Consider the following 20,078-nt stretch of genomic DNA (forward strand, 5'->3'; position numbering starts at 1 on the left):
TTTTATAAGCATTACACACAAGGCAAACTGTAAAACCTTCATTACTGCCTGTCAAACAGCATTGCAGTGCAGTTTATGTGAGGACCCAGTCATTTCTAAATCTAGAACTGAATCTGTGAAGGATTGTGTATCATAAAGCAATTAAGGGATGATATGTTCAAGAAATTGTATGGCTTTATATATCCAATTTATTCCTGTCTTCTGTATTGGAATTCTAATGTCTTTAAAATAAAAATGAGAGCAAAGCTTTGAAATTAAATAGCTTGCCAATAGATTGAAGCTTTGGCTTTCTTTCTTAATAACAGATGGCAGTATCTCCTGATTCATTAATTAAATTTTCAGCTCACCACTACCATAGCTAATATATGGATATATGGCAGGATGGGGAAGACAGTTGTAATAAATTATGATTGATGAACTATACAGTAGCATGTGATGAAAAGGTACATTAAATATGAAGTTGGAACACTTTCTTGTATGCTGCCATTTCCCTGTGGGCTTGGGGCATGACAAAGAGGAATGGCAAGAGAAAGGCAAATAAATGAGAAATACTTTGTGACAAAGCTCACTGCGTACATGGAGAACAGCAGACAGCAGACAGAGCCAGAGGTGGTGGTGGGGATAGCAAGATACAGTGGAAAAGAAAACAATTAAAATGGATTTTTAACAATAAGGCTTACAGCAGCTGCCAGGCCAAGTGTATAGAAAGAGCAGGACCGTGTTCTTTGCAGGGGGCTTGTACCATGTGTTGGTCACGCTTGCACGGAGAAAGAGCCTGAAGCTTAGGTGATTTATACTAAAGTCTGGAACAGTTTTATAAGCTGAGCGGAGGGCGGGGGTGGGGATAATTTAGTGAAATCCAAATTTTCTCTTCTATAAAGTTTAGCTTTTCATATCAGAGCGCTGATGAATGATCAAGAGACACTAGATGCAGAAAGCTAGATGCACATTTCTACATCCACTGACTCATCCAGATAGTGAGCAGTGAGGCGGCTGTAGGCTAAGCACATTCCTGGTGATGAGCGAAGAGTTAACGCAGTCTGTGAAGGCAGACAGAAAAACAGATATTAAGGCCTGTTAGTGAGAAAATGATCCCGATGACAGTACTCCATACTGACGCTATAGCACAAAGCAATCCGTCTTCCGCTCTATGCTATAATTTGGCTAAACACAGAAAAACGTGCACACAAAAACCTGCAATTGCATGTGTTAACATGGCAGCTGGATGAGTCAGTGGATGTAGATGTGTGGATGTTCAGGCATGTACAGACACACAGGCATCGAAAAACAACGGCAAACACAAAACTGACATGATGGTATGAAAATCTTGCATGCCCAACGTCCAGTGGCAAAACACTGCCCTTTTGAAATCCAACCGCAAAATGTTTCTTGCTGCCAAAGTGGTTCTGCTCCAGATTCTGAAAGCTTATGTCAGGTTGGAGAGTGAGAGCTGAGCTCAGGTCATGGTCTCCAGGATTATCCCTTAGAGCACATCGTCAAAGCCTCGGCTGGGAAAGATGACAGGAGCATCTGGGAAATGTGTGGCAGGAGGCTGGACGTGTGTGGGTCTAATAAAATGATGCAGACATCAAATGACTCACTGTACACTTACCACTCAGTGTTTAATGGAATCTGTGCTCAAAGTCCTCTTTCTTGCAGCTTCCCATGTTTTAAAGCATGGCCCCCTTGTGCTGTTACCCCGTGCCATTAGGCAGTCCTCCACCATATTATGTTCCTAACAAAGAGAAAGAGTTCACTTTGCAGTCCTAAAGCACTACATCCCAAGCCCCTACCCTAAACCCAGTCAAAAGCAGTTAAAATACTCTATGCCCTATTTAAAAAGTAAGCCTTGCATCTACTTTTTAATGAAACCATGCTATTGGCCTGAAGCAGTGCTACACACACCAAAAAGATGTTTGAGACATTGTGGATGTCATATAATTTGATTGGTGAACTCTGCTGGAGAGTAGAAAATTAAAATAGCTCTCCCATGGTACCAGGAAAACTCATCAATATAGTTCTTGCAGTCTGCTGCAAATGAGACAATAAGCAGATCATCTGCAAATAAGATTAGATTACAGGCTAATGTGCTTGTGTTGATCCAGTGTACACAGGTTGATCCTGTGTCTTATAAAGTGGGGTTGACATCCCAAGCCCCATTTCCTACCGTCTCCTGCTAGCACTCATCATGAACTGTGCTGGGCTATGAAAACAAGCAGGTGGTGTTTGTTTCTCAGGTCCTCTGCCACCGACACAGTACACGGCGACGACACAGCAGGGGTGAGAGGAGAACAAGGGAGGTATACACCCAGAGATCTGCGGGAGTGGAGCTGCTCCACAGCTGTACAGTTGCATTTACTCGCGCGCGTGTGCACAAACATAGCTAATGTTTGCGTAAACCTACTGTGGCTTATCCGTTATCAAATATGCGATTCCATGACTGTTTCACCGATTACCAACTGGCGCTGTCATTCTACACACATACTAGGAAACTATGATTCATTAAAATGAATGCCAAGCAGGAAATTCCTGGTTTGTCAGGAACAACGAGCCCTCATCCATATGCCGTGCAGGTAGGAGGATGGGTAGGAGGACGGAGTGTTTGCTACAGGAGCTGTTTCACATGAACGGCAGCATGTGCCAGTCCCGCTATGCACAGCCCCGCTGCTCTATATTGGCATGTCTGGGTCCAGTGTTATTTATTTGCTAATTACCTTTTGGAACATGTCAGACTCTTAGTAGTGTACAGAGTGTGAATATTCATGTAACCAACTCAACAGATCAATGTGGACAAATCACTGTAAACATAAACAATGCAAAACAATGAAAATGTCTTGCATTTAAAGACAAAAAAAACAACAACCCACCCAGTCAAATTTTACTCACAGTGTGAATAGGTACATTCAGTGAGCCAAGCAATGAAAAAGCAAAGAGTGTGGAAAATATGCAGTGATATTCCAGCAACAGGGAACCAATCACTGAAACATACATCCCAAAGGTGAATTTGTTACAAGCTTGTGTTCACCAGTTACCATGCAGCAAATAAAACACACCAACACAGCTTGTAATTACATCACTACCCTACGCTTCCCCCCAACCGCCACCTTATAATCAGCCTCAGCATCTTTTATCATCCTCACACCTTGTTATCACCTCAGCAAGTGGGAAAGCAGAAGAGGCCAACAAAGAGAACAAGCAGAGCAACCGGTAGAAAGGTGCAGAGCAGACAGCGGGAGACCAGACGGACAGAGCACACGGTTCAACAGCATGGAGACGGTGCAAAAAATACAGAGCAGATGTAACACAACAAGCAGAGCATACAGCAGTACAGCAGAGAGAAACAACAGAAAGACAAGAGCAGTTGCAGAGGAGCGTCAGACCAAGGCACAAAAGAAGGGAACACAGAAGACACGGAGAGCGAGCGATGCTTCGTTCTTCTCCTCATTATTTCAATCTGCAACTGCAAAGGTCTTGTGTACAGTCGCAGATGCAGACAAATTGGCTCTTCACAACCAGGGCGATTCACAAGGGGCTGGAAGGATAAGTTTTGAAAGGAAACTGAGTCCTTTTGGGCTACTCAATTTTGATCTTAAATAGGACATGTATTTTGGACACAGCACTGACCATGTGCGCGTCTTTTATGTGTATTTCTTTCAGCATCTCTGTTTGCCAATGCATAAAATAGTGTTAGACTGTATGTGAAATAGAGCAGAGTAAAATCACAAGTAAATATAAAGTGAATTACTTCCTGTACTCATTTTCACTCTGGCTGTAAGTTGGGGAAGAGCATGAGTTGTTTGATATTTCAGTTATTACTATTCAGGTAATGCTATAAGCAGGATTTTATATGCATAATTTATTCAATATAAGATTTGTGTAAAGCTGATTCAATATATTCTGTAAAGCTGATTCAATATATGATTTCTGTAAATAAAGACATGTGTTATAAAAAATTGAATTTGAATTTATTCTGATATGAGTAACATGAAATTCAATATTTAGCAAATTATTTAAATATGGCAGGTATTATTCACCATGCACAGTGTGGTGTATTGTAAGCCACTACAGTGCTACACAATGAGAGCAGTGAACTATGTACTATGAACTATCACACAAAGTATTACACCAGTAAGATGAAATACAGACACATTTGCTCTTTTTGTGATATTTCATTTTGGAGCAGAACGAGGAGGCCCCAGAACAGGCCAGCAGTGAGGCAGACCAGGGAGTAATGGGAGGCCGCTCAGCTTTAGCCAGGTTCAAAAGCTTGTTTGTGGAGTGCCAGGTGCTCTTTGTTCCCCTCTGGAACTAATTAACCTTGCCCTAAAGATAGCAACAGAGACTTCCCCGAGGTGAGGTGAGGAGTGCTGTCTGAACTCGCCTTCAGTGCAGGCCTTCACGCTTTCATTTCAAGCGCTCTCGCACTCATCTTTCTCTCTCCCTCTCGTTCTCTCCTCGTTTCATTAAAAAGCAAAACCTGACCAAAATCTCCCATCCAAATTTGTGATCCCCTTAATCTGTTTGGGCCTGCCTTTCACACGTTGAAATAAAGCAGTCGCTAACAGGTCTTTCTGTGTTTTGGGCCTAATTTCCCAGTGGATCCATGAAATCTAAATGCCATTTCTGAGGAATATCAGCAGCAAGCGTGCGACCCGTTGGCCACAGGCCACCATGGCAGAACAGCCTGAGGAGATGCTGAGACAGACACAACCACCAGCTGGCTAAGTCGCAGGCAATCTGCACCACTTTACAGACTGCGTTCATCCACCAGGAAAAGGCGTGACAAGCTCCTCCATTCACTAAACCCTGCTTAATAACAACAGGAGAGGAACGGGGGCAGATTCTCCAATCACCCGGTCAATGTGATAAGGCAATCAAATGGTGGCATGAGGGTTCTAGGTATTACTGATGAACCACCATGCTGCTCGCCATATATTTGCTGTCACATGGCCACAGTGTGGGCTATCATCGTGCATATGGACAGGGCAGCTATGTTACGCCACTCCATGACAGCCTAATTTGCTGGGACTAACTGTAATTGGGGGAGGCTCTAATTCTGTCTTAGATTGAGGGTGCATGTGTCAATCATCACTGGGGACCAGAGGCACAAATGAGCAAGGCTCAGTAACAAAGAGGCATAACTGTGAACGAACAGGAAGAGAATGCCATCATTTTCCACCAGTGGCTGAAAAACAAGAGTGACAATTGAGAAAAGGTAAATCAAATATATTGTGCTGTTCAGCATGTGTTTGACTTTGAGGATCTATAGAGCTATAGAAATGGAAGGGCTCACAAATATACTGTCAAAAACACATCCAGGGATATGGGAAAACACAGTTACATCTAATGTACATGTTGGACTATTTCAGGTTTCTGCTGACAACAGGAAGCGTTTTTAGTATGGTCTCAGATTACACAGCATAGTAACCTATATTACAAATCCCATGTCTGCAAAGAAGGAGGTCATGAAGTGCAGAAACAACAAATATTGTTGTGTTATGAATGACAGTCACCACTAAACAAGGATGATGCTATATTAACACATGGAGATTTATTTTCCTTTCAGGCCCATGTATGTTTGTACAAGCACCTCACACACATTCTCATTTACATCATTTCCCATAAGCAGGCTAATACAAAAACCTGATACAACACATATAAAATGCTGTAGACATCCCCCTTTTCATAAAAGGTTTTTTCCCTTCTAATAAAACTGAACCACATGTTAGACCCGAACCTTTGACTGAGTGTGGGAATTATTCTGGATAACTTTAGGGTTTGATCCTAAGGTACCTGCTATTAACAAACTAAAGCCTCTTTTCTACCGTTGGGCGAAACAGTTACTATAAACATGTCAGGCTGTTCTGTACTGTTCTGCTCTGTCCCACATGGTTCCTGGACTCCTGAGACTAGTTACATAAGCGCTGCGCTGGAAATCTGGACCAGGATGTATATGAGGTGGCAACAGATCCTTGTGACTAAATAACTCCAGCCGCTGTCTGACAAGGTGCATCATTTAGAGTTGTCAGGATTTTTTTGAGTGTTTCTTTTGATTTGCAAAACAGCACCAAAGAGAATAAAATAAGAAGAGGCTTACCTCTGTTTGTGTAGAACCAAACAGCGAATCCCACCACCAATAAGCCATCCCACCTGCACGGTTCTGCAGCTCTAAGCATGGTTAGCTAACCGTGCTGAGCAAATTGTGATGAGCTCAGTTTGTAATCATTCTGTGTGTAACCATATTCATGTGGAAATGAGAATGAAATTGTTAGTGTCCATATTCAAGACCATTTGGCTCTACAGCAGGAACAAGGTTAGGGTCTGGAGTGACACCATATCAGAAGATATTTAGGTACTCTCCAGCCCTGTGAAGCTGCTAGAAGACCTACAGATCTGCCTCTGAAACTGGTGCTATGAGTGCCACTAAATGAACTTTATTCCTTTGAATAATGAATACATCAACCCAGGCCATTCCTCACTGAGACCCCTGAGACCCCTGAGACCCTGAGACCTCTCTAGGGGTCTCAGTGAGGAATGGCCTGGGTTGATGTATTCCCTTTTCTTTTATCTTTATCTATCTGACCCACACAAATGCTCATTGGTGTCTCCTGTTAAATTGTCGTCTCTGCTGCTGTTGGCTGCAACGCTCCTTCTTTGAGTTTGCAGAGGTTAGTCTAATCTGGGGGGTTAGTTGTGATGGGATTACCGGGACAGCGTTTATCTTTCTAGCCAGCAGAACTGTGTTCACTGGCCAGAGGTGTTGAGTGGTACACCATCAGAACCAAGTATGGGCCTTTTTCGATGAGACACTTTACTGTCCTCACCTTACATTCCACTTCTCCTGAACACGAGAGAGGATGCCGTGTAGGAAGTGTAAACTAATTTCCTGTTTAAAGTCCCATGCTGAATTTTAAATTACTAGAATGAGAAATGTGGCCCTTAACAACAGTTTCAATTCCATGTCTAGAAAAAAAATTGATGTGAAGTGCTGAGGTGGTGGATGGGAGTTTTGCCACTTCAAAAAAATCTGGATAGTCAACCATAATTACATCCTGTTGATCTCTTAACTTTAAAAGGTCTGCTTCATGTTTATTCCATGTCAGTCAGGAAATCCCCATGTGTCTCTTATAAGTTTACTCTCTCTAGGGCACGATGTATTTGTTGATATCATTCTGCACCTGTGTAATCAAGCTGGGCCAGCAAACAGACTGCCTTGCTCTGTATTAGTGATAGGTGTCCCTCACACAACTTCCCTATAGGATTCCGGCTCTCAGAGATGGTTGCAATAACTAATCCTAGCACTTTAAAGATTAGCCCACTGTGCACTGGAAGCCCTGCTGAAAAGGCCAGGTGTAGGACTATTGAAAACTTGTCCAGCTCTCTATCTTTGCAGTATTTCATGATTTCATCTTTATCCTGATGTTCTTGAATTTGCATCAGTGCTTTCTTTGTGGCAAGTATACTGGACATTACCACATCCACATATAGATTGGTCTTCCATTTTATGATCCCCAGTGTCTTTCACTGGAGCTCTGGAAAACATTTCTGCTGAGTTCTTCTCTTGCCTGTGACATGTGTTATTCTGTAACAAAATCTCTGCTGGTCTTCCTGTGTTTGAAGAAGGACTGCACCAAGCCCATATGAAGATGCATCAGCTGACACAACTGTTTCTGCTCTGGGGTTATTCTGTGCCAGTGCACAGGTATGATGATCAGCTGTTTTTCCCCCATTATTACTTCTTGGTGTAATACTCTGGTGTTGATGATATGCCAAAGCACACTTGGTTGAAGCAAAATTTCCTGCAAAACACTACAAATGTTGTTGCACTGGTGTGTTCTGTGTTCTATGGACTTTTTTCTTTTTTTACTGAGTCGTTCACCTTAAGCCTGGCCCCACTACCAGTGTTGACAATGACACTGATAAATGACATGACATTTTTCACCCATTTTTTGTCCTTGATGGTTAGTCATCAAAGTCCCCACACTGCATGATCCTCCCTGAATGAAATACCAGATAATGAATCATAAATATTGAAGATGTTTTATATTTATGATTCCCAATCATGTCTGCCCTGATTGGAACGGGAGTATATCAGAAGTGTAAATATTGGATTATAGACACTCCACAGCACAACATAGTCTGAGAAGATCAAAGTTTAAGATCATCCTGATATTTGGAGACCTTTTGTGATTGTTGGGAGGAGCTAATCGGCCTCAAAAATGGTCCAATTATCCTGTAGTGTGGGCCAGGCAATGGTGAGTTCAACGCAAATTCTCACAGTGCCACTGGGCTTAGATACAGCAACTGTGCTGGCACACAACTCTGTTGGTTCTTCCACTTTTTAGCTCCTCCAGTGACTCCATCCTAACCAGCTCGTTTCACCTTTGGCAGGAGGGATTTCATGTCTGACTTAAGTACCATTTCATATCCACCATCCAAATTCATAAAATGTACCACCAGATGTAACATGACGTTAATAGCAATTAGCGCCATAGTAACACATGTTCTCAGTTCACAAATGGGGACTGCCAGCATATGTTAGCATTTGCATGATATATAGTGCTACTGAATTTTGTCCTCTTTTGCATATGATGTTAGCTATTTATTAAAGAACAGTGCTCCACAAAAAGTACCACTTGTACATGTCATAGTAATATTAAATGTTAATAAATGATAGTAAATGTTGCGGTAAGAAGCCGATATGGATTGGATGATTTTGACTCTTTGACTCGAACATTCAACTAATGATTAAAATTGTAGCTACACACCCATTTAGTTGATTGACAACTTTACTTAAATTTTCTCACATTTTCTTCTGCACAAGGTGGATGGCAATGCTGTTATAAGTCCATTCCGATAACAATGTTAAATTCAGGTTCTGTATTTTCTCATTTTATTTTTACCAGCCAAGGTGTCGGTGAGTCGCTGGCGCTAATAAAGCCTAAGTATGAAATGTCTCCACAACTCTGGTCAGTATTCACCTTTTACAGTCTTATTCCTGCATCCATTTATGTTCTTTTCTCTTACAGTGGTTGCACACTGCTTCTCTGGTTAGGAACTTTCAAGAGTCCCTTTCCACAGCTTTTGCATGGTGGATAGCTTGATTTTTTTATGCACATGCAGTGACATCATAGAAAACATGTTTACAGCAGCTCATGTTCCTGGTGTTGCACCAATTTCAAACAAATTCTGTATCTATGCTGAAGAAGCCGTGATATCGCCCTCCACCCCACCTAAAGCCCTGCCCAACCTAGTCTGCCTTTGTCAGTTTGTTTACCTCTATCTGCCAAGACCACGTTTGACAGCACCTGAGAATTAGACACTATGTCAAGTGCCTTCAGTCTGTAGAAGTCTTTTCTTTTTTTTTTTACAGCATGTTTAGAGTTTACAAAAAAAGGAAAAATTCATGGCTGGGAGAAATATTGATGCGTCGTCTACAACTGTTCGTAGAGTGTTCCGTGAAGACTGCCGAGGATGCTAAGCTCAATCTGACTTTAGTGACAAGCTGCAGTACCACTGATGCAAGTGTTCAAGTGATGTTAAAAATGGTGCCACCAGGACGAAGCACCTCGATGCATGTTGGCAGTGTTGAAGTAGCAGATTGTTCCCCACAGCACGGCCAGGCCATACCAGAGATAATGCAACACTGTTTTGCACATGATTCCATTATAGTTCCCATCTGACTCAAACCTGCACATTTATGTTTAAATGATGCCAGTGTTAATGCCAGTGTTTCTGCAAACAAAATCTTCTTTGGTGCAATGCTGCAGTTAACAGGGTCAGAATGACAATGGCCTATTAGAACTGTATTTTTTCTCACTTCATTTTGTTCTGCACCCAAATGCTATGAATGGGGTCAAAATTATATGTGCGAGATAATTGGTGCCCTTGTAACAGAGGACGGTAAATATTTGCATTCTGTGTGATGACAAAAAAGGGTGTGTTACAACCGCACTGTGTTTTCGTACTGAATGCCAAGTGTGCCATCTGGCTAATAGCAGCATATTTTCATGGAGCAAGCAGATGTATGCGGATGAAGGAGTGAGGGAAAGCATCAATGGATGACTGATGGACCAAAGGAGAGAAAGAGGCAGTGAGGGAGTTATTGGGTGAGTGAGTGAATTCCTTGAGGATCTCAACACTCTGCCTGAAAACCTGGGTTATGTCAGTCTAATGCCACCATCACCTTTTATAGATGGGCAAATAAGAATCGATGCAGACAGTCAAATAGATACATACACACATGCAGACATTAATATAAACTGTACATTCATACATACATACAGCATACAAGCATCAATAAGTAGTCACCTGGCATCTCCTCAGTTCACACCACACATGCATATACACAATGACACTACCTGTCTATTGGAAAATGAGATTGTTTATGTGAATGAATGCTATGGAAGACAATGCTGTACAATACAACAAACAGACCTTAGCAAAAGCATTAGCACAATGCATATTACCACAACTAAGCTAAAATCACTGCCAAGTCCAGCTTCATGAGGTACCTACAAAATGGCCTGTTTTATTGTGCTGAAATGGGTACCACTACACAAAAGACACAGGGTAATACCCAATGGTGGCGTGCTTGGGGATATTAAATACAGTTATTATGAAAATGATTCCTGGGGAAATGCAGTTCTGGTTCTGTTGCCATGACAACTAGGGAAGGTGTCTGGGAAGTTGCTGGTGAATTTGGAGCAGAGCTTTGTTCAGAGTTAAAGGTTAAAGCAGGGAGGGTAGGTGGGGCTATTGTTGCAGGGCCTTATTTATAAATAAGGAGTGACTCAATTAAGGTGTGTGTATGTGTGTGTGTGTGTATGTGTGTGCCTGAAGGTCTTCTACAGTCACAATACAAGTTCATTAAGATACAAGGAGTAGACATTTGTCCCTAGAGACAGGCCTTTGGACAGCTCTACACTTATACTTACTTACACACACACACACGCACACATGCGCACGCATGTACAAACGCACACACCACACACCCGTACAATGTTTTACATATTTCTAGAGAAACTTCTCCGGCTAGAACTCGGTTTCAGAGAGCATGGAGTTGACATGCTATGGGAACATGTGTGCCTGGGTACATGTGTGACAGTACGTATTTACCTGAAGGCTACTGCTGAATGATGGAGGATACACCACTTCATCTCCACTGAGGGAACTCAGTCAACGGTGGATCATTTTAGATCTGCACAACAAAGGGATGCACTGTGTCAGTGCCCTTTAAGTATTATAACGGTATCTACAATTCTTATCTGAGGTTGATGTGTTACAGATTTTGTTAAAACCTGTAAATCTACTGAATCAACAGAAAAGGACAATCCATTTAAATACTTGAGGATGACTTCTGTCCAAACAAAGCAATACTTGTATATAGTATATTTCATAACGCTGTCCGCATTTTTTCCACCATTATCTGAAATCCAATCTCACTAAAAATAGCATAATACATTTACTTATTTTTCTATGTCCATTTTGTCATTAAGTAAAGACTCTGGCGCCTGATATCTCCTATGTCTCTCAGAGAGAGAGAGCTAGACGGGGGAAGGAGCTACTTATCACAGCGTCAGCGGTTTTGTTTTAAAATGTGGTTATCCTGCCATACTTTATAACAAAGAGTATCAAAGAGGGATCCTGGAACTCTTAGTCGCTTCAGATGCAATATCTACCACTCACAAAGCATTTGTCCACAAAGAATGATCACAACAAGAGAATCTCTATGCCATCTCTATGAAGAGACGTGGAGGAGAGAGGAGAGGAGAGGATACTCCGGATCCTGCAGCTTCTCACTACACACACACACACACACACACACACACACACACACACACACAGACTGCGAAAAGCACACAAAGCATGAGTCAGATGCCAAACTGTTACCCAACACAACTACTACACTCTCAATGCACTAGTACCAGTGGATTACCCCCTGCTTTGATCTCAGTCAACATCTAACAAATAAACAAAACATGAATCCCACCAAATACTAAATTATCTTACAACTCTTAACCATATTAAAAATATGTACTAGGAACTAAAACTTATAACAAGCATTTTTGGTTTTGAAAAGCACAGAATTAAAAGTCCATTTCTGTGACTGAAACCTATAACACATTAATAAATACCCAGTTTAAATGTTGTTAGCCTAATAAATGATAAATGTCAAATAATCAACTGATAACATACTCATTTCACCCATCTTTTATTATATTTCAAACAGGCTGTGGGTGTAGAGTGCCATATGTATGCATCTCAGTACTCTATTCCAAATGAAGAGCTGGCATATTGAACAGGAAATCAATGCCACCTGACTTCAATACCGAGCACCATAAACCACTTCCTGTCGCTCTCCACTTCTCTTTCAGACACACAGGCAGGAACAAAAAAAAACAAAAAAAACAAACACATTTATGGCATAAATGATAAAACGTCGTGTCCAGTTTGCCAAGCAAGCGAGCAAGCATGAATGAAGTATCTCTGTACGGATGTGAAACCCTGCGGACTCCTATCATTTCACAGACTCATACACACACACCTTCTTCCCTGGTCTTCACATGAAATCCAAACCAGCCCATATTGGACAGCTCTGCATGATACACACTGCTTCTGCAATGACATGCTCCACTGCACAGCTCAGAGACCAACACACACACACACACACACACACACACACCTGACCTTACAAAGACATCCTCTGCCATTCCAATCAATCCATCCATCCATCCTTCCATCCTGTCCTCCTACACCTCCCCCATCCAACCTAGTTTATATTCAAATGAGATAGTACGATTCAGGATGCTGTTTAACGGTTTAATTACTTTGCTGTACCACAAACCAGAACACACAGGAACGCCCAAACCACATCCTGACCACTCCACTGGTGCTTACTACAACACCAATGATGGGTAGCTCATCGTTTCAGGGCTCAGGGAGATGATGGGAGTTGTAATGACTGATTAAAGTGCAGTATCAGCACCTGCAGTACGGATGGGACAACTCATTGATCTGAGACAGGCTCTGAATCACATGTACCCTGTGACCTCTGGGATCAGGGAAAGCACCTCTGGCTATGAAACTAAAGGTAGTAAATGTGAGCAGTGGGGTGGCCAAGCAGTTTATCACCATTTACAATGATGCTCATCACATAATAAATTTCAAACGGCCAGTCCTAATCCTATCCTAGAGTCCTAATCACCTGTTTAGGATCTTTTTTTTTTCCCTTTAAGCTTACATAACACCAGATACCTGGTTATATAGTAGGTTATTAAAAGGTTATGGATGGATTCTTTGTTTGCTCTATTCTCTAGATGAATTAGAGAGTGTGGCAATGGTGGCCTGGCTGAGCATCACCTGGGGAACGGGGGGTGAAGAGTCGGTTCAGGGGAACCAGCAGCTAATTGGTCGCACCTGTGTGTGGTTAAGAGCAACCTACTTATATGTCTACTTTTCTGTCAGTAGATTCCCGGAGTCCGAGAGAGAGACCCCCAGCTCAGTCAGTGGCCCCGAAGGCATACTGCTGGAAAGAGAAGTCAAGGATATGTGAAAAGGATTCATGGCAAGCTGATTTTATTTTGCTGGTTAAGCTAATAAAAGACGGCGTCCTTCAAATTCTTGCCTCTCACATCCTTTCTCCAACCCTCCACCCACTGCTTACAGGGACATTCTCCATATGAAAGCTGTCCTATTAGGGATATGGAAGGGATTTGCACTGGGTATACAAATGACACTGAAATAATTGAGAGAATAGGTGAAAACAGAAGAAAATTCATATACTGGACATAAGATTACAAACAGTAGGCAGAAACTACGTACGAGAGCAGGGGGCCAGCACAACCTCTTCAGTGCATGTTAGATTAAAAAGCAACATTTCATAGGTGTTCTTTAATGTGTGCCCAATTTGGTCGTCCGACATTTCTAAACTTTGCAATATAAATATCAGCTTGAGAATTACAGGCAAAACATTCATCACTGTTGCCATCTCTATTAACCTATAGCACAGATTCAGCCCCCGCAACACAACACGAGAGCTGTCATACCGCAACAGCTGAGGAAGTGCTGCAGGACGCTATAACAAGATTCCAGTCCCCAGGTTTCAAACTAATCCCCCTGCCGAGAACGGCATGAGTCCTGCCACCAGATCCATCCTAATTATGTCACATGTACATCCATTTGTCAGGTGCATAATCAGTAATGCGTTTATCAGAAAGGCCACACTGGTGTGTTGGAGACAGGGGAAGCAGGAAGAGTTATTACCGTATGACCCCCAAATGAGATTTAAAGACTATAAACAGAGACACAGCATGCAGAGAAGTGGTGAGCAAAGAGGAACTATGCAGGAACAGATTAGGCTTTCAATTTCTTAATTAACGTTAATATATATATGTAGCATATGCAATAAAACAGAGTGAGAATGTATATAGGGTCCACATTTCATTATTCATTTATTGAAAATTAATATATCTTACACAGTCAATACTTATTATTTAGAATTACAATATTTGAATCTGAGATAAATAATTTGCAGTTATTATTGTAGTTGTAGTTTAGAAGTCCTTGTATGAAACTTGGCACACCTCTGTGTTTGAATCAAAGCACACAACACATCACTTCCAGACAATAAACATTCTTGGCATTTCTGCAAATTCTTCAGTATTTATTGTTATAATTTGGTATATATAATAGGGTGTTTAACTGAAATATCTAGGTTTTGCGCAGTAAAATGCACATTTCCCATATAAATATGCCTAGAACTGTACGAAAACAAATATAAAACGGCGATAGTGTGTATTATTCATCCATTTTTACATGATATATTATTTTCTACTTAGTAGATTAATTTTGATATACGGACTGAGAGATTTTGATGTACACACGCGCACACACACACACACACATATATATACAAACAATTGCATACACCTACCCAATCCTTTGACATAAAAGCATGTAAAGACTGAAAACCGTCTGGCAATGCTGAGGTTAATGACTTCCTGTTATCAAAGACAGCAGAGCTTTGCTGTTTCTCCTGTGTGCCACTCTGAGAGCAGCATAGAAACCATTCCAGACTGCACTGTGACTGCTAGCCAAACATTTTTTTTTTTTTTATTATAACGTCAAAACAAGTGTAAACATCTCGGAATAGACAGAACATCCAAGAATGAATTCACCTTATGAAAATTTTAAGAATTCAGTTGTAAATCCAGCTGATGCCAAAAAGGTGTGTAATTGTATGACCAATAAAGAACATGAACACACAGTATACAGAATTACACACAACAGATTATAAGCACAGCCAGTGTGCAAAATCAGGCAGACTTTGTGTAATCCATGCACTTCTGGCATGTGAGTGACATTTCGCAGTGCAGAAATAAACACACACACACACACACACACACACACACACACACAGCTCCAGACAACAGGAAAAGGGCTGCAGCTGCTTTGCTTCTGACACCACTGGACAACTCCATACCTCACAGTGTGAAAATGACACCCTGTGACACCCACACACACTGCACAAGTGTGTGCAGACATATACGTGCACACACTTGTCACCTTGGAGCTCACAGTCTTCTTTGCTTATAATGGCATTTCTTCACCACCCACTATCTCCTCACAGGCACAGTGCTCATGCACACTCAGGCAGAAGAGCCGTGCTCAGAAACACACACACACACACACACACAGAAGCGTACATGCGCACAAACAAACCGGTTTCAGCAGCCAAATGGTTTCAACATTTCCATCAACAACTGCCTTGCACTGAATTACATACAAAAGCTTACAGGTCTACATATGTGTCTGTGTGTATGTATGTGTGGGCGTGAGTTTAGTGTATTGTCACATGGTAATGTGTGAATATGACTGCAAGGAATCAAAACAAATTCCAATATTAACCCTTTCACTCCACCTGGCCCTGTACGCAGAAATGGAAAGTTAATTAACCCCCTAAACTCCATCTGCTCCTGTATGCAGAAATGGACATGTTAATTAACCCCTTATACACCAAGGACTCCAGATTCTCAATTCTAGAGTTTAAGAAACTAATCCAAAAATCTCTTCTATCCTGGCATTCACCGTTGGAACAAAGGCAGCGTGAAACCCTTCCCCCACTCTCTCTCTCTCTTTCTTTCTTTCTCTCTCTCTCTCTCTCTCTCTCTCTCCCCTTTCTCCCCCCAACTGTCTCCATCTTCCCTGCTTCCCCCCCCCTCTCTCTCTCTCTCTCTCTCTCTCCCTCCCTCCCTCTCTCTGTATGTGGGATGTCTTATCCAGGATGCAGCACTTTATAACCTGCTGAATACAGCTGGGGACACTTACTCACTAGTGCTGTGAACAGCTCTTTGTCTAGAACCTAAGAACAAATATACAGTCTGCACACACACACACACGCACATGAAAAATAAACCTCGCACACGTACGCATGTGTTCAGACACACACACAATTAGTCTTCTCTGCCATCTCCTGTACCTATTAGCCCCCCAACCCGTGCTTTACCCCCCCCACCTCAAACCCCCCCTGCTCCCCCATTTCATGCCAACTCCATCTGAACCCCACTCCTATTGCTGTCCTCTTTGTGCCTGATTCTCAGCATCCTACTCTTTTCACACACACACACACACACACACACACACACACACACACACACACACACACACACGAGACCTCCACTCCATCTCACACGCAGTCTTCACTGGCTAATTCTAAGCTGCAATCAGGGAGAATATGTTCTCTCCTTTAAACAAGCTGGCCTTTGCCAGTGACAGAATAGAAGAGAGATCTTTGTAAAAGCCGACAACGACTGCCTGCTCTCACTCCTCCATCGTCTGTCAGCTGGGCCTGCACCTATTGAACCTGAATCCACAAAGCTCCTCCGACTGGGCTCCCTGAACGAACAGCCTGCTTGTCAAGTTACTGTCCCTTTCAATCAATTTGGCTAAATGCTGTTGAAGGTTCATTAATATTATTTATTTGAATTTGCCAATTAATTTTGCCTTACCAGTACAATAACATGATTATATCCATTGTGTAATGCTAACATATTGTGAGTGGCTTAACTGGGCTGAGAGGACAGCGAGCTTCCCGGCTCTTGGGAGGGGAGCAACTGAAGGGGTTAAAGCTTTCAGCACACAGGCTAGGGGGTGGAGGGGTCTGGGCTGATCCAATAACCATAAAGATTTATTGCGATCCTTCCATTTTCACCCAGCTCTCTCTGACTCCATGTCTCCTTCTGTCTTTCTCTCCATCTCTCTTTCTCTATGTCTGTGTGTGGGTACGTGTGTGTAAACAGAAGAGCATGGCTGGGCACACACAGAGCACTGTGCAGCTTGCAGATAGGATGGAAAGACAGAAAGAATTATTGCAGCAAGACCCCCCCACACACACACACACACAATCCATTGTATCGCTCTTGGGACTTAGACAATTAATAGACAGTCCGAAACAGGCTGCTATGAGAAACATGTACGAGAAGGACCACAAGGGAACAAAGAGTCAGGACAGGAGTCACGCAAGAGTGAGCGGACACAGTCTGGTCCATAAGTCCTGCTCTGAGACCTGCCACTCAATGGGGCTAGTCACACCTTCCAACAATGCTCTGACTCACACTTCTATGTGTGTGCCCTCTCTTAGCAGATAGGCATTTGACAAGCCTCAGGTCCCTCAGTCCAAAACCTGCAATTACTACACTGAAACCCCACCAAGCCTCAAGAGTGGCTTTCATAACTGGTTTCAGGAAAAGGGTGGTGGGTTTGAAAAACTCTGCTACAGCTGGAGGGTTTTCTTCCCCAGAAATGTTGATTCTGCCCTGTGACCAGCTTTGGCAGCAGGCAATAATCGCTATAGCAGAATGATGAACTGGATATTGAAATGCTTCTCATCATTCACACATAAAGGCAGAAAGGCTGTAATTAGTGAGAAAGGGGGAGAAAATAGAGAGAGACTATCAATGAGCTGCTTCACTAATGGAAAAATGGTAGAAGGGAGTTAGAGGAAGAGTTTGGCTTTTACAGAAAACTATACTCATTTGAGAAACAGTAAATCAGAGCTGTATTACAGACAATATAATGTAACAGGAGCACAAAGTACTTTCATAGCACTTTGCTAAAACACCAGATTTCCTTGTGATAATGTTTATTTTAGATTATGACAAACATGATAATTGTGATTGATATGTAGCAATAAAGTGATTTTAAGTGTTAACCTAACTGCTGATAATACTGACTAGCACATTTCCACATCAGTAGAAGAGAAGGGAGGAACATATCATGCAGCCCTGCTCTGAAGGACTATGATGGGACATGGGATTGTGATGGCCGATGCTTTCCACAGAGAAGATACTTCCATTCTTTCCAACACTGTGCAGCGCAACACATGCTGTTCAGATGATCCATTAAACAGAGTGACTGTGTTACAGGTTCCAAATGTAGGACACTCGGTTATGCACAGCCAGAACCACAACACTGCCGGCCTGTCTATGTGCAATGCGCTCAGCAATGCTCAGAACAGATAGGACCTTCAGGGAAATATGTACACCAGGCATCTGTATCCTGCTAATGCGTATACATGAAAACATCTCAAAATAGACTCTGAGTTAGTAAGACACCTGATTCTACTGTAATTCAGATGCGAGTTTTATTGGCCATCTTCCTGTTTGTTCGTATAATGATGTATATTATTTTTAGGCGCAATCATGACTAAACAAATAACTTACACTCCAGAAGCGAGAGAAGCAGTGATAAAATTGCTTTGGGATTGTGCTGAAATATACAGAACTAAGTGGTATTTATAATACACTGATTCGTTCTAGCATTTGTGATTTTAAGAGCTGGAAGGACATGGTGGGAGACGATGTGCGTGTATACCCAAACGGAACTTCACTTTCTGTTCACATCCTCTTTCATTATGCTTCAAATGGATTGAGGCTGGCAGGTGGAATTACATTCTGCACAAGTGAGCTTTCGTCATGTAGCTATAAGTGCAAAATGTGAAACTTCAGCCAGCAAAAAACCAAAGTGCAGGTTCAGCCCCACCAGCTGGAGGAGCAGCACCATGGCATTATGGGATTGATGACTCCTTTCCTACAGCGGCAAACATAAGCACAGAGTCCCAGAAATGCTTCAACAGCTCCTGGAACGGTGCATCAGGAAGGAGATATGCTGTTAGAGCACACACTGTTGTTTCTTACCACAGGAGGATTTCTGTGGCTTACTTACTGGCTTATCTACATTCTACTTACATCACACAAAACAAGCAGAATTACACTACTTAGCCCAAGCCATGCACTAGAAAGCTCTATATAAACATCCATCCTTAAATATAAACACCTATGTTTAAACAGAGCTGTTCTGGAGCATTTTTTTTTTATAATGCAGTGACATAGATGCTTAAAGACTATAATTTCTGTTTAGACTGGTTACCCTAAGCTGTACATCTCTTCCACATTTATATGCATGACAAAAGCCTCACGTTGATCATACTGCTCGGCTAATGTACAAATGCCTGTCTTCTCTCTCTTTTTTACGGTATCCATCATCTTAGAACAATTTGCACAACAATCCGCGTCGGAGTTGTGACATTTTTGCCTTGATTGACTTGCGAGGCAGGAGCGAAGCTCATAGCTCCGAGAGGGATGAACTCGGGAGAAAAGTGCGAAGGAGAGGCCAGATGGATCAAGGCAGGGGGTTCGAGGCATCCGGGGCTGCGTTGAAGAGGTGCGGGAGTGCGGAGGGGGTGGCGCTACAGCTGGGTAAATGCCAACAGAGACCCAACAGGAGCAGCAGGAGAGAAAAAGCAGGTCGCTACAAAGCTCCCTACAGGAACAGCCGGGCTGGGGAACAGTAGCAGAGGATCAGCTCTCTGGGCTTCTAGGCACGTGATGTGCCCAGCTGGTCGAATCTCTATCTTACAGCCAAGAAATGACACAACAAACATCTTATTTTTGGCTACCAGGATCTATTCCACTGGCCCTATGAATACTGACCTGAGAATCCATACCAAACCACATTGCAGTTTCTTCTGTAGGCAGACCGGCTGAGAGCTCCATCAGGGAACTCCCTGTATCTCCATT

The 20,078-nt window shown here is 42.4% G+C and overlaps 1 protein-coding gene across 7 annotated transcripts in view; it reads right to left on the bottom strand.

The window, feature by feature from the left end:
- Positions 1–20,078, bottom strand: part of mtus2a (microtubule associated tumor suppressor candidate 2a) — a 49,288-nt gene that overhangs the window by 28,021 nt on the left and 1,189 nt on the right. For 4 of the 7 annotated variants that reach the window (XR_014118759.1, XM_081702889.1, XM_081702888.1 and 1 more), the window contains exon 2: positions 1,613–1,735. The exons of 1 other annotated variant lie outside the window; for it this stretch is intronic. The gene's annotated coding sequence lies outside the window, so the exon portion shown is untranslated. Of the gene's footprint in view, positions 1–1,612; positions 1,736–11,118; positions 11,201–20,078 lie in introns of all 7 variants that reach the window. 2 more of the 7 variants (XM_027016128.3, XM_081702886.1) reach the window with 2 other exon arrangements.

The sequence above is a fragment of the Electrophorus electricus genome, chromosome 19, assembly GCF_041902795.1.
Source record: "Electrophorus electricus isolate QZ-2024a chromosome 19, ASM4190279v1, whole genome shotgun sequence".
Lineage (NCBI taxonomy): Eukaryota > Metazoa > Chordata > Actinopteri > Gymnotiformes > Gymnotidae > Electrophorus > Electrophorus electricus.